This window comes from Hyperoodon ampullatus (genome assembly GCF_949752795.1).
Source record: "Hyperoodon ampullatus genome assembly, chromosome: 14".
Classification (NCBI taxonomy): Eukaryota; Metazoa; Chordata; class Mammalia; order Artiodactyla; family Ziphiidae; genus Hyperoodon; species Hyperoodon ampullatus.
Genome location: NC_136927.1, coordinates 31,994,322 through 32,010,395, shown reverse-complemented (window position 1 = coordinate 32,010,395; position 16,074 = coordinate 31,994,322). Strand labels below are relative to the sequence as shown.

General features: G+C 51.5%; 1 protein-coding gene across 1 annotated transcript in view; it reads right to left on the bottom strand.

The window, feature by feature from the left end:
- Positions 1–16,074, bottom strand: part of SNX29 (sorting nexin 29) — a gene marked incomplete at both ends in the record, with an annotated part of 539,882 nt that overhangs the window by 61,876 nt on the left and 461,932 nt on the right.

The following is a 16,074-nucleotide window of genomic DNA, read 5'->3' as shown; positions in this document are numbered from 1 at the left end:
TAGGGGAGAGCAGGGCGAGGGCGGCAGAAGGAACAGGGTCACTCAGCCTCACAGGGTCATGAGAAGCCTCACATGACAAACGAGGAAACTGTGGCCCAGAGCGGGGCCGGGCCGCTTGCCCACGAGGCCCCAGGGACGGAGCAGTACAATCATCCCCCCTCTCCACCTCCCGCCAGCCTGGGGCTCGGGAACAGTGTGCAGAATAAGCCCATGTATGTGCTCAGAGACATCCGAGGACACGCCCGTCCCCACAAGGCCCTGCTAAGGGCCGGAGCACAGCAGGGAGATTCCCTCTTAAGTGTTGTCAGATTTAGCAAATAAAAAGCCAGGATGCCCCGTGAAATCTGAATTTCAGATAAACAATGCATTTTTCACTATCCATGACTCCATATTCAATAATTCATGACTCAATAATTTTTCAGGGTTCAAGTATGGCCTATCCAATAAAACCTTTCCATGTAATATTTGGGATACACTTATACTAAGACATTATTCACTGTTTATCTGAAATTCAGCCTTCACTGGGTATCCTGTCTTTCATCTGGCAATCCTCCTCCAAGTACCGGGGGGAGGAAGGAACACAGAGCAGCTGCTGATCCCCGGGGGCCACTTCAAGGTCACATCAAGGTCCTCTCACCCGAAACCACCCCCTGATGCACTGCCTCAGCCAGACGTTTCTCCAGAGGGGGACAGCGCTCAAACACTGCTGCTGGCCGCTCCAACTTGACCGCCAGCGCAGTCCCAGTCTGGGGCTGAAATCTCCTGCAGCTTGTTTGGAGGGGTGCTGAGTGCGGGGAGTGAAGGCACCAGGCTAGGAGAGCCGTGGGTCTTCAGCTGGAGCTCAGCCACTCTGGCTCCGCTCACCCATCTGATACCAGAGTCTGCTCCATGGTCTCCAAGTTTCAACCCATCGTTAAGCAATTAGACGCTCCTCCTTGGGAAGGTGGTCAGTATGCCAGGTTAGTGCCCAAAGGAGCTAATCAGGCCTGGCTTTCAATCTGCACAAGATACCCTCAAGGATGGCTTGAGAGGCTTTGCTGCAGGAAGGCAAGAAAGGGGCTAATCATCCCTGGAAGAACTCGTGGAGATTTCTCCTTTTTCGGGGGGAGGATGCTCAAAACACTCTAAGCACCAAGGGAAGGTTGGGGATGGCTCCCTGTGCTGCTTGTGGGGCTGGGCTGGGCTCTGGGGTCCTAGGAAGGTGAGGATCCCCCAAAGTGAAGGTCAGAGGATCCTACCCAGAAGTCGAATCTGCCCATTTTCACTTGGGCCTCTTCTCGCCCAGGTCCCAGGGCCAACAGGGACTTGGCAGAAAGGTTATCACCCTGGAGGAATCACAAATCCTACTGATTCCTCAAGCTAGGCAGTCCCTGGAAACCCCAGCCAGCTCCTGAGAAAACCCAACATGGCAGTAATCTGAGTTTGACAGCCGAGCAATTTCTACCTGAGCTGTTCAGAACAAGCGATGGTATCTGGGGAGTCTTTATTCACGTTCTGCGCTCGGCACTTTCCTAGCACTGCATCTTTACAGCACAGCGGAGGCTCAGGGAGGGTAAGAAACTTGCCCCAGGGCTCAAGACCTGCAGGCGGCTGAGCGGGGTCCCAGGTCATCAATGGGTGAGCAGTGAGAGCTGCCCTCAATCCAGAAGACACTCTCCAATTTACATAAGAAAAATCTACAGGTCCTCTAAAGTGCAGGTGTCTCCCAGACAAGATGCAGTTCACAGAACTTGCACCTGCCCGTCAGCTGTAGCAGAAAGAAGCGAGTCACTGCGGGGATGGGGGTGCTGACGGCCAGCCTCTGCCTCGATGTCCTGCCTTTGGGGCTCAATCTGATCCTGGAGGTATGGACACCTCGAGTGGCCGCACACAACTTGGCAGGACGCAGTGGGGCCGGGAAGATCTCAGAACAACTCAAGGAAGCCTATATTCTTTCCCATTACTGTCATTTCAGTTTTTACTATGAAAATTTCAAATTAGGGCAAAAAGCAGAGCGAATGGTATAAGAAACCCCCATGATCCTTTATCTAATAAAGTCTTAACCATTTTCCACATTACATCATTTTTACCTTTTTGCGAAGGTGTTTTAAAGTAAATTATAGTCATCATGACATTTTACCTCTCAACACTTGAAGGTGTATTTCTAAAATACTAAGAACATTTTCCGATTGAACCACAATACCACGATCACCTCTAACAAAATGAACAATAAGTTGTTGGTGTTACCTCATACCTAGTCGGTATTTGAACGTTTGAATTTTCAAATGTGCCTACTGCTTCTGGGATTTTTTAAAAAGGGGTGGACTCCATCCCAGAATGAAGCTGGCAATTCTCCAGCAGGTTGAATGCAGTCTCGTTCAGATCAGATTCCCCTTCGGGGATCAGTTGGGTTCTGACCAAAAGGTGAAGATGGTGGTGCCTTTTTCACCACAAGCTGCTAACAGCTTGAATGGCCTAAAAACATTAAAACCAAGGTGTATCTGCCTCAGATCCAGGTTTCTGGACTCCCTTGAGAAATGGCCCTCATTACTGGAAGCACAGGGCTACCATCCCACCCAGCCTCCTCCCCTCAGTCCCGTCCCCGGCCTGGCCTCTGTGGGACCCTGAATTTGTACCACTTGGATTGCCTGAGGCCCTACAGAGCCATCCAAGAGCCACCCTGTGAGACGATCACGTTCCAGATGACCACGTTCCAGGTGACGTTCCCTCAGGCAGAAGAACGGCCAGCACTGCCATTGGCCAGCTCTACTGTCTGGCAGCTAAACCACGCAGAGCCGGGGTTTCTCACCTGTAAAATGGGGATAAGGATGGTGCCTACGTCATTCATGGCAACCGAGGCTAAGCGCCCAGTAGCCAACATCGCCTGCCAGGCTCTGCGACAGAAGCTGATGATTCTGGATGTTCAGCCAGGAAGCTTTCCTCAGAGAGTTTCTATGTGTACGACAGGGTGGAGACAGGCAGGCAGACAGACAGTGGGTAGCCAGGCAGGGGCAAGTGCTGGGATGTCGCCATCCACGTGTGATCAGAGAAGCGCGCCGGAGGTTTGCACAAGGAACGGAGAGAGCGTTTCTCTCAGGGGAGGCCTCCTGAAGGTGCTGCTCCAGCAACTCTTGGAGGACGGACACCTGTCAGGGGTCCAGGTGGGTGCCCTCCGTGGGGGAAGGGCATGCCAGGCGGAGGGAACAGCAAACGCAAAGGCTGAAGGCAGGAGGAGTGTAGCTTACAGGAGCCACAGGAGGCAGGCCCGCGTGGCCAGGCTTAGTGCTTCCCCAGAGCTGAAGCTGTAGCAGCGGCAGGATCACGCACAGCCTCGTGGACCAAGGAAGAAGCTGATGGGGGTGGGACCCAGGAGGTGCATTTAGAAAGACTGTTGGTGGGGAATGAGCCATAGCAGCCTGAGGCAGAGAGATCTTTCACGCCACTCCCCTGCTGGGAATTCTTCAGTGGCGTCCCATGAACTCTGCCCCCACCTCCCAACACGCACATCTAAACCCTTAGCGTGGCTCGCAGGAACCTTCTCCACATGGCCCCAAGTGCCCTGCCAACCACTTCCCTTCACGGCGCCCCCCCACCAGCAACACCGCGTCCTGGAGATCACAGCAGCCCCATCAGCATTTGTTGCAGGAGCTTAGAAATGTGGGAGGTGGACTGAGGAGCAGCAAGGCAGGCCGCCAGGGAGAGCAAGGCCAGAAGAGAGACGACAAAGCCCCCTGACCGGGGAGGAGGATGGACAGAAGCAGCTGCAAGCGTGCTCCCTGGCTCCCAACTCCCCGTGGGCAGGGAGTAGAGGGCAGACAACGGGTAACGAGTGAGCAAAGACAGGGAGCTGGTCCTGCAGGGCCCCCGTCTGTCACCCAGGACCCCTGGGAGGACACGAGTATCCGCATAGGGCCTGCCCCGCTGGGTAGGGGCCAGCACTTAAAGGGCCAAGGAACGTTTGAGTTTTTTGGTTGCGTTCCTAGGCGGCAGCCAAAACGCAGCATTAGAAGCGATGGGCTGGACCGAAGCCCAGCTCGTGGAATCTGCCAGACGCCTCTGGTGGCCGCTTAATGGGCCCTCGCTGCCTGTGGCCCTGCTGTCGTCTTGTGCGGCACTCCTATCATAATACTATTGTCAATTATGGTTGGGGACTAATAATAGAACTGGGAGTCTGTCCTCGCTTTAAAAAAGAACATTCAGGGTCTTCCCTGGTGGTGCTGTGGTTGAGAGTCCGACTGCCGATGCAGGGGACATGGGTTCGTGCCCCGGTCCGGGAAGATCCCACATGCCACGGGGCGGCTGGGCCCGTGAGCCATGGCCGCTGAGCCTGCGCGTCCGGAGCCTGTGCTCCGCAATGGGAGAGGCCACAACAGTGAGAGGCCCGTGTACCGCAAAAATAAAATAAAATAAAATAAAAAAGAACATTCAGGACTATTTTCATGGGAGTGTTTTTTTTCCCCTCCAGAAAAGGTTAGTTTTATTTTGAGCTTCAAGAAGATAAAGACGCCATCAAATGAACAAGAGCTATTTTTAAAATGATGGAATGTTGTGAACAAGATGACGAGCTACAGTTCCTGGAACCAATGCTCAGACCCCCTGCCCCCTGTGCTTTGTGACATTTTCTTTCCTGGACCGTTCCTGACAACAGTGCTTTCTAGACCACATTCCGACTCTTGAAGGGGACCTTCCCCAAGATTCTGCACTTCCAGAGTTCCTTTTTATTTTCATCTAAGGATATCATGGTGTTTTATAAAATAAATGGAAGGTCCTGTCCATCAGCAGCAGCAGGCAGCTCAGGGCCCTGTCAAGAAAGGCTGCTGCAGAATCAGCTGATCTAAGGGCACCTCAATGGCTAGAGAATTCCAGAACAATGACTAGCTTCCCAAGGAGCCCAGCATTAGCGAATGACTTTGAGTTCTAGTTTAGAGTCAACGACCCAGGTGGGACGTGCTGATGGGTTGGAATCCTACATTCGTTCATTCAATGCACTCATTCATGCGACAGATACTCCTCGGGGGCCCCCTGTGAGCCAGGTGCTGTGAGTGAAGGAATAAATGCAACTCGGATCCTGCCTTCACAGAGCTTACAGTCGATGGAAAAGACAGACAGATCATTACAAAACAGCGCGATAAAGCCAGGAACACAGGATAAAGGTGCGCATAAGGTCTGCCGCGGGGGTGTGTGGGGAGCACACGGGCACGTGGGCCCTCCCCAGGGATCGTGTGATGTGACAGTTATCATAAGAGCAGCAGCAGTAGCAGCAGGGGGAGAAAGTGTTACTATTATCTTTTACCAAACATTTTCTCTGCCGGGCACTGGGCTGATCACACTTATATGTTATTTTATGGAATCCTCAGAGGCCCTCTGAGATAGGTACTTTTTAGTATTCCCATGTCAGAGAGAGAAGATGAGACTCAGAGCGGGTAAGGGCCAGTGCCCAGACACTAACGACTGAGGGGTGCAGACAGGACTCGGCCCCAGGAAGCCTGTGCTCTGCTCTAAGACAGAGGGAGAGAACCGCCCGGAGAGTCCAAAGACCACAGCCAGAAGGAACCATGGGACTGAGGATCAGAGCGGGCACCAAGAGTGGGGGTGCTGCGGGAGGGCAGGGCGGACCTGGGAAGTCACTTTAGAGAATCTGGACTCTACCCTCAGGGCCACGGGTATTTTAAGCAAGAGAGTGACAATCAGGTCTTCCTTCCACGAGAATGTGAAGAAGATGCTTCCGTTTTACAAAGCCCTCTTTTGTCCCGGTCACTCTATTCTGTCCCTGGAATGCTGAAATCGGCCCTTCCTCTTTCAAGTGTGGGTCGGCTGTGAGGTGTGGATGCAGCTCATCTGAACCGCAGGCCCAATCCTGTCATCCTGGGGCAAATGCTGCAACCCATGAACTCACTTTGTTATAAGGGTGATGCCTGGGTTCCCAACGCTGACACCTGAGGGTTGTTTCTAGGGTGACCGTCATGCACTTGTTAATGGGAACCTGAAGAGAGACGATGACTGCTGTTGCCACTCTAAACACTCTGGACAGAGCCCTCCAAGAGCAATGAATGGTCGGACATGAAGGACCCTCGAGGCAGCTTCCCAGACATCACTGAGCCCCTCTGATAAGCGTCTGATTGGGTGATTTTAGCACAACGACACCAAATATCTTCACTTGCTTAACTCAGAAATAATAAAACCGTGAACTTAAAAAAGGGAACTCTCCTCCTAATCTTTACACTGAGAGTGGGCTCCAAGGGGTCAGGATGGAGGTCCTGATGTTCTCGCCTGGGTCAAACAGATGGGGAGCAGCCTGGCTGCTTTAAACAAGTTTTGTTTAACAAGCTTTTTTCCAAGTAATCATCAGCTGGATGGCACCAGGTGTGAATGAGAGGGGAAGGAGGAGGGCTTTCTTTGGAGCAGTTTCGGGGAGCGGATGGCAGGGGAGGGGAAAGGAAGGCCCATGTGTCTCTAAGGCACCCTTGGTGAGAAAGTCAGGCCCTAAACCTCAACAGATACCCACTAATTTAGAGGCCAGAGTCACGGCCCCTCCTGCAGGGACAGGGAAGCAAAGTCCTGTTAACTGAATTACTTTACCCCTGGCCACTCAGCTGGGCCACCATTTACCAAGCAAGTAGCTTGGTAACGGGCTGGGATGGACAGAGAAAGACAGGAAACAGGCCTAGCCCTGGGGAGCTCAGTGTCTTCCCGCTTGGAACATTTACTGAGTCCCGGAGATATTACACAGTTATCCATCCAAGCAAACATTTATTTGACACCTCTCCTGCCAGGCCCAGTTAGCTGGGATGAAAAAACACCCAGTTCTTGCCCTAAAGGCATGAATAGCATCTCACTCATTCATATGTTCCAGCATCTACCAGACGCCAGAGTAGAGGAGGTTCCACTTGCCCATCCACGCCTGCCCCGGGCGCCCACCTCACGCCAGGGCCTGTGATGAGCAGGTGCGAGAGAAGGTGAGCAGGACAGATGCCCTCACGGAGGTCGCAATCGAGAACCCCTTCCTTCTTCCAACAGTGACAGGCCAGGCCCTGTGCTGGGGGCCCCAAGATGAGATGACAAGTCCTGGTGTCAGCTCATGGGCCAGTGGTGGACAACAGGCCGGGAGGCCAGTGACAAAACTGTGGCAGAACAGGAGGAGAGCTCCTGGGGCCGGGGGTGGGGTGCTCCCTCTGAGCTGGGCTGCTGGGAATCAGCAGGCACTTCCGGCCTGGGTCTGGAGGGGTGGGTGGGATTTCAGCAGACGGTGATGGGAGGAAAGGCATCCAGACCAAGTGACTGAGGGGAGTGAGGGGAGCCCGGGCTCAGGGTGTGGGGTGAAATCCTCTCAGTGGGTGGGGGGCAGTGTACGGACTGAAGCAGCCAGGCTTTGGAAAGAGGCCGATGGTAAGTCATGAAGTCAGTGCAGAGGGTCTGGGAGAGAGACCAGGTGCACACGCTGGGGGTTCAGGAGGCCCGGAGATGAAGACTCGGGGGAGGAATAGAAAGGAGTTGATGATTTGATGCCTGCCATGTAACATGGATCCCTCTATGTGCTTTACATGAGTTTAGCTATTTACTCCTGTGGCCTCCAGTGAGGCTGGCATTATTACCCCCATTTCGCAGCTGGGAAAACTGAGGCTCAGAGATGTTACATGCCATCAAAGCCCAAAGCCAACAAGGAGAACGTGATACGGCTGGGATTTGAGCTGAGGTGGTTCAACATCAGAGCCCTTGCTCCTATTCACCTGGTAACATTTTCAATAATATTTACTTAAAAGAGAAGAAGATCAACATTTTTTAGAGACAGTGACCTTTTTACAGTCAGGAGGCACATTTACAGCTGGGAGTGCGTATAACCCCCTAAACCACTGAGCACCCCAGGCAGGCTCATCCCTGCTGCACAGGGACGGGGTGGGGGAGGGAGGCGGTGACAGACAGTCGAAGAGGCTACTCACCCTCTGCAAGGCCATACAAAAAGGGGAAGGGCCAGAATTCAAACTGCGGACTTTCTGATCCAAATCCTACTCCTGTTTTTGCACTAAATTGTTAAATCGCTACCACCTATTTTGTGTAGAACATTGTGTGTGGGGAAGGCAAAAAAAACCATGAACCGCCCCCCACTTTCTAACGGGTAACAGAAACTCCCAAGAAGCTAAAAACATCCTCACAACAGATGCATGAAGAACGACAGCAAGCACAACAATAACAGCAGCGGCAGCGGCGGCTGACTCTTGAGCATCTACTAAGTCCTTGACACCCATCCATCTGGTTTCATCCACAAAACGACTTTCCAGGGTAGGTTCTACTATCACCCCCATGTCATAGATGAGGAATCAGAGGTGCAGAGAAAGGAAGAGCCTTGCCCAAGCCCATGGATCTGGAAAATTAGGGAGCCAGGATGTGGAGCCAGGTCCTCTGGCTCCATCAATAGCATATGCTAATGGTCCCATGGGAAGGGCAAGGGGCTACTGAAGACCTAACTGCCTCTACCTCCCCCATCATAGCTGAAACAGGACTCCCCACACGACACACAGGAAGCTGTACGACCCTGTCCGCAGGTCCAAGGCTCTGATGGCCTCTGGGTGAGACGCTGCCTGTGACAGGAAGAGAAAGGGCAGACTCAAGGGGACACCGCGGACCCCAAAGTCCTCTCCACACCTGCTTCACGAAAAAGGCCAGGGGCTTAAGTGCCACACCAAATCCAAGCTTGTGCTTCCCGTTGACCCAAGAGACCCTCCTCCTCTTGCTCAAAAAGCCCTGAGTGAGGCTAGGACAAGCCCCATTGCTCACGATACCTTACTCTAAAATGGGGGAAACAGATCAGACCCTCAGGGCTGGGCAGCTCAAGGAGGGAATACAATGTGTGACAGAGCTTCGAGACTGTAAAACAGCACTGCGTGATGTCAGTGAATTACGCAAAATGTCAGAACAGAAGATAGATCCTGACCCCCACCTGCAATGAAGGCGTGCCCATTCCACACCTTGACTGCAAACACAGGAAAGAAAGCAAGTCTCTATTTCAGAAAAGGAACACGCCCCCACGCCCCCATCCCCACCTCCAGGGCTCGAGGTACAGTGACATTCTCCTCCCATGTGCTTCTCAAAGTGACGATAATAATAATAATAATAATAATAATAATAATAATAATAATAACAGTAATACCCTTTATTGCAAGTTTACTATGTGCTGAGCACTATGTGGAGTGTTTACCTGAATTATTTCAATGTACCCCTGTTACAGCTCTGTGTAGTAGATACTAATATTCCCACTTTGCAGATGAAGAAACTGAGGCTCCAAGAAATAAGGTGACTCAGCTAGGAAGGAATAGAGCTGGGATTTAGAGCCATGTCTGTCTTGAGTTCAGCTCATAACCAGGATGCTGTCCTGGCTCTTAGGGTCACTGTGTTCACAGTAGCAGGAGCCCTACAGCTTTGTTAAAAACAGGAATTAAAAAAACAAAGTAGTCCTTCAGTTCACATGGGGTGAACCAAATACCATGGCTCTAAAAACTCTCCTCTTAGCACAGAGCTACGTACTTGTGTCTGGATGAAGTCCCATCTTTCTATCATCAGAACCCTACCTTCTGTGGGAGGGGGAATTACGGAGAGAAGCTTCATAGCAGCCTCTGTTGCTCAAGATGGGCTGGATACGGTGGCCTGTCCCCCACAGGTGGGAGCCCATCTGCAATGTCTCTTCTACCCTCCGTGGTGCCTGGCACAGGCTCGGTCCCAGATAGGACACAACAAATGATCTCCTGGCAGGAGAGCAGCAGGCTCTGTCACAGCTAAAGCCTATTTTTCTCTGTTATTGACTTTGCAGCCAAGGGAAACTGCAGGCTGGACAGCTGAGTCGGGGACGGGCGAAAGGCTGTTTCATGCATTTACTGGGAAGAACTCAGGAGCGGAAAAAAAAGTCCTTGCCCTCATGCAAAAATATCTCTTCCCAGAGCTGCAAGCTCCAGGGCCAGGAGGGGCCGGTGGGGACAGGGTCAGCTGGAAAGATGCAGCCATGACTTTAATCCCAGCAACTGCTGCCTCATGGGAAAGTGGGCCCACTGTTGCCAGGTCGCCTCGATTTTTTTTTTTTTTTTTTTGCGGTACGCGGGCCTCTCACTGTTGTGGCCTCTCCCGTTGCGGAGCACAGGCTCCGGACACGCAGGCTCAGCGGCCATGGCTCACGGGCCCAGCCACTCGGCGGCATGTGGGATCTTCCCGGACTGGGGCACGAACCCGTATCCCCTGCATCGGCAGGCGGACTCTCAACCACTGCGCCACCAGGGAAGCCCTCGCCTCAATTTTTAAGTGAAATCCCAGATTTTTAATACTGAAAATTATAAAAGATTTAAAGACCAGGTGGATCAAACAAAACAAGAGTGCAGGCCACACAAAGCCACCAATTTCAGAGGTCTGATCTAATTAGATGCTCCTTAACTTAGAACGCTTTCTACAAATTTATGGAAGCCAGGCCTAGGACCTGGGATTCTTTAGGAAAGCAGCATATACCATGTCCAGAAGAATCACTCAGAGCCAGGCTCAGCCCCAGCGACTGTCTAGCTGGGTGACCCCGAGCGAGTTACTCCACCTCTCTGGACCTCAATTTCTCCACCTGTGCAACACACATGTTAAGAGTGCCTGTCCCAGAGGATTACTGTGTGATCAAATGAGATAATGTGTTCCCAGGACACAGCAGACACTCAACACACGTGATTTCCTTTTTAGAAGCAGGCACAATTCAGGTTCCTCTGCCTTTAAAACTACCATATTCTTTAGTCTGGCAGTATTTGGTCAAACTAAATATAGTACACTACATGACCCACTGTAAATCAACGATACTTCAATAAAATTTTTTTTAAAAATGGTACAATACGCGGCCCAGCAATTCCAGCCTGAGTATCTATCTATCCCAGAGAAATTCTCACATGGACCATAAGGGTCACATACAAGGAGACTGCCTGGCTGCTGCACTGTGTCTGAGTGGGGAGGAATCAGGAGCCACTTGGCGGCATCTCTGGAGTAAAGGACAAGCAGACTGTGGTGGATACATTCCCCAAAACATACTGATCAGTTACGGAAGCAAAGCACAGGCATACACAGCCACACGAGCAGAGCGTAAACAGGATGCTGGGTGAAAACAGTGAAAGAATGAAGACTCTAGCACAATGCCATGTAAGTCAATTAAGAACATGAATAATGCAACATATTCTAGAAGGAAACACACAAATGTATAGCTTGAGCCAAACACACTGGAGCAGCTACTTGTGGCAGCGAGAAGAGCAGGAGGCTGACGGGACAAGAGATGATGAACTTGAGGCTTAAGGTTTCAGACTGAACAGTGAGATCCACGTATCAGGAGCTGGGCGATAGCATGAACTTGCTGTTTTGTACGTGAGGCCCAAAGAGGAAAATCAATAAGGAGAGATGTGGGATTTTCCTGTCTGCACCTGTTTACTGCCAGGACCTCCCTCCATGGGACCCAAAGACCCCAGCGGGATCCTGGGTTCAGATGTGCCCTGCTCTGAAAATCTCCAAGTCCAACAATTCCAGAGGCTGAGACTGAGCTGTAAAAGCCCAACCAGAAATTCAGAGCGCTCGCATATATTTTATGTCCAGTCTTTCCTGCGGGCTCCATGGGGCCCCTCTCTCTCCTCCATGCAAGTGTTTTGCCTGTGCTGGCTCCCGACCACACAGGGATCGCTGGGCAGACAGATAGCACCCACGTAGCCATTTCCTCGTTATCGACAAGAGAGTCCCCCCACGATGCCCGGGACCCTTTCACAGCCTGTTGAAAGTGTGATGGTCATACAGGGTCTGGTTTAGAGAAGGTTTTAGCGGCAGCAGCAGCAGTGGCATGACGTGGGGCCATCTCTGTCTGAAGTGTAGCCTCTACGATCAGTATAAATCCTTAACTGCTGATGCCACAGGCTGATATGGCTGTTTGGGCAAAGAGAGGCATAAATGGAGCCAAAACATTAATACCGGCTGGTGCGTGTCGAATGCCAGGACTTGAGTGGAGACGCTTATGAATATCATTGCTGGCTCCAACTACGTTTCATAGATGAGGCTCAGAGAAGTTAAGTACTGTGGCCAGGACCACACAGCTGAGGAGCAGCAGTGCCAGGACAGGAACTGACTCGAGAGCCCATCTTCCTCAGCTCTGCTCAGCCATCACGCCCTCCGGGGAGGCCCTTCAGGTGGGACACGGCTGGGAGGGACAAGCAGGCTTCAAAGCCAAGGAAGAGAAGGCGGTGAGGCAGCTGCATCCCTCCCGAGAGCAAGCGGACAGAGGCCAACCCCCGCCAGCCACACCCACACTTCAGTGGCCAGGGGCACAAGCAGGGCCAGGGCCAGGGCCTGATGCATGAGACACGAGAGCGACAGCAATGCTGGCGAAGCAGAAGGCTCCCGCAGGCCACTGCGATGGGGGAGGACGGGGGCCTGTAGAGCCACTCCCCGCTTTTTAAGGGAAGCTGCAAATCTGGACTGTTAGGTGAAATCTCTCGATTCTCAAATCAGTTGGCAGCTAATTCACATGCTTGAATACGATGGTGCAGATGAAATAACATACGTCCACAGGCCATCCAGAGGCAAGAGAATAAAATCATTAGGTCTTCAAAAACAGATCTCTGCGAAATCAGTCCCCCCAAGCTGTGCTACTGAGGCGGGGTGGGGATGGTTCCATGCTTCCAAGGGCCCAGCATCTTTCTACAGAAACAACCCAGACACCTGGGAAGGGGTGAGGCCCAGCGCACGCTCCAGAGCAGGGCTGGGACTATACACGATGGCCCGCTCCTCAGGACTCCTACCCTTGCTTGTACTCCTAGAGACTGAACACCCAGCACACCCACCCGGGGCTAGACATTCACAATACAGAATCTTTCTTAACTCTCCAAACACATTTCTCAGGGAGGTGGTGGTCTCTCCATTTTACAGGTAAGGGTACTGAGACTCACAGAGATGAGTTAACTTGTCCATGGTCACGCTAGAATGGTCAGAGCTAGAATTTTAACCCAGGTCCAGACAACTTCCAGGCCCAGCGACTCTGCTGTTCCACACTGTTCCTTTGTTTACACAGGGGAAGTTTACAAAAAATCCATCCAGGGACTTCCCTGGTGGTGCAGTGGTTGAGACTTCACCTTCCAATGCAGGGGGTGCGGGTTCGATCCCTGGTCAGGGAGCTAAGATCCTACATGCCTCACAGCCAAAAAAACCAAAACATAAAACAGAAGCAGTATTGTCACAAATTCAATAAAGACTTTAAAAATGGTCCACATCAAAAAAAAATCTAAAAAAAAAAAAATCCATCCATTTCAAAAACTTTCACCGAGCCTCTACCATGTGCCTGGTGCCACGGTGGATGTTGGAGGGATGAGGAGTTAGAGGGCAGGGCCCTACCGCTCAGGCCATCTGAGGTGAACACAAACCTCAACTGTTTTATCCACAGTGCTTCTGACACCAGATGTGTGGAGGTTTTTTTCACACCAACAACCAATTCTCAAACTTTCTGGACACCAACTGGGTATCCAATGATTCGACTTAATTCTGACACTAACTACCTGAAATTAGCATCAGATCTCACGAGCTAAGGGCTCAGCCCCATGAGACTGCCCTCGCTTCGGAGGCCAAGTACAAGCCTGAGCCACTGGGACATCTAACCAACTGGTTATAAATCAGTGGTTCCCACGACCCCCTTGTCCAGTTCGATAATTTGCTAGAATGGATCACAGAACTCAAGAAAACAGCTTACATACTATTACTGGTTTATTATGAAGGATACAACTCAAGAACAGCCAAATGGAACAGATGCATAGGGCAAGGTATTGGGTGGGGGGTGGGGGGAATGGGGCTTCCATGCCCTCTCTGGGTGTACCTCCCACCCAGCACCTCCATGTGTTCACCAACTCCGAAGCTCTCCAAACGTCAGTTTAGGATTTTTATGGAGATTCCATTACACAGCAGTGACTGATTAAATGATTGGCCACTGGTGGTAACTCAATCTCCAGCTCTTCTCCCTCCCCAGAGGCTAAAGGTTCCAACCTTCTAATCATGCCTTCATCCTTCAGGGGACCAGACCCCATCCTGAAGCTATCTGGGGCTCCAGCCACTAGTCATTTCATTAGCATACAAAAAACCTACTCTTATCACTGCAGGATTTCTAAGGGTCTTAGAAGCTCTTGTGTCAGACCAAATATTGTACCAAAAGATGCTCCTTTCACCCCTATCACTCAGGAGATTGTAAGGGTTTTATGAGCCGTCTGCCAGGAACCAGGGACAAAGAGCAAGTGTGTGTTTCTTATTATATCACAATATCATAAAACCAAACGGATAAGATGAAGTTGGGAGGATAAAGGGATTATTTTAAAGTTTTACTTGGGAACTTGATTTACCCTGGACAAGGTCTCTGGAGTTTTCCTCTCCGAAGCAAAGTAAAAATAAAGTCAGAGTCAAATAAGGAACCACATGTCAAGACATGTCCCAACTCGAGGTCTTAGCATCTTTATCTGTAAAATGAGAGTGGGTTCTGTCATCATGCATTTATTCAACCAACACGACGTGCCAGGCACTGTGCCAGGAGCTGAGGTCCAGTGGTGACTAAGACTACAGCATAGGAAGTTGGTGCTCACAAAAAATCTATATGCTCTGTTCCATTTCTCAGTAACCTCTGCAGTGAGGCAGGGTCCCAGGACCAGTTCTGGCCAATGGGCGGTGAACAGAAGTGGTCCCTACCAGTACTGGGAGGTGGCGGCTCAGGGCTGGTGTCTCTCCCACCTCTCTCTGCAGGGGGTGCTGCAGTGACCTGGGGGCCATTACTTTGCCCTCCTCCTCTTTCTCTTCAACGCTCCTTCAAAATGTGCTCCGCCCTCCTCCCCTCCAGCCTCAGCTGACGTGCTGATGGCAGAAGAGCTGTTGCCAACCCCACTGCACAGATGGGGCCACTGAAGCACAGACCTGCCTGGCAGCCAAGATTTAACCCAGACTCCTAGACTCAGAGTCCCTGAGAATCAAAGGGCCTTCTGATCTCATGGAGTTCAGGGGTCTTCAAATGAGGTTCCTGAAGGGTTCCTGGAAGTGTCTTGGGTGGCAGCTCCCCTGGTGTCTGTTTAGAGAACTGCACATGGTGATGGCGGTGACAACAACAGCTGCCATGGACTGACAGCTCACTCTGTGCCAGTCTCAAGGATAAACAGTTTTCATATATTACCTTGTTTAATCCTCACATCCTGGGTGGCGGGCACTATTATTAGACCCATTTGACAGATGGGGAAATGGAGGCACTGAGGTGAAGAACTTGTCCAAGGTCAAACATCCATTGAACAATGGGAACCAGAAGTCCAACCCTGGCCTGTCTACTTAATAAATAGGCAAATGCATCTCAAACTGGGGGCCCATGACATTCCCAGTTTACTCACTGCAGCATGGGGAGGTGCCTCAGGGGTATGGGGTAGAGACTCCTGCTGGCTGACCCTCAAATGCATGCTCCTCCTCCAAGAGGGAGACTTGTTTCTGGAAAGCAGTGATGCAGACAGAGGCTCCACCCCCCAGCCCCTTTCGCATCTACGTGAGGCCAAGGGACTAGCTCCTGCCAATCAGATGTAAGGAGAAGCAATGCTCCACTCTTGGGCCGAGGCACAAGTGGATGTGTCTTTTTCACACTCTCTCCTCCCTTCTCTACCCCTGGTGAAGTGTTCCAAGGCCCTAAGGGTCGGCAAAGCAGAGCTCATGGGCCAAATCCGGCCCGCTGCCTGTTTCTGTGGATAAAGTTTATTGGAACACAGTCCACCGGTTTGTTCCTGCACTGTCTGTAGCTGCTTTCATGCTACAACAACAGGACTGAGTAGCTGCTGCTCAGACCATTGGGTCTACAAAAGCGAAAATATTTACTGTCAAAGCTGTTACAGAAGAAGTTTGCTGATCCCTGCCCCAGGGCATAATGAAGGCTCAAGATGGAAAGACCTTGGGCCCAGGCACAAGCCACTTCTGACCACAAACGTGGGGCAATAACGTCAACAAGGAACAAACTGAGAGCCTGGGGTTTAAATTTGCCACAGCAGCTGGCTCGGCCCCAACTAACACGTGTGGAGAAAGCTATGAGGTAGAGGGCTCCTTGCTACCCTG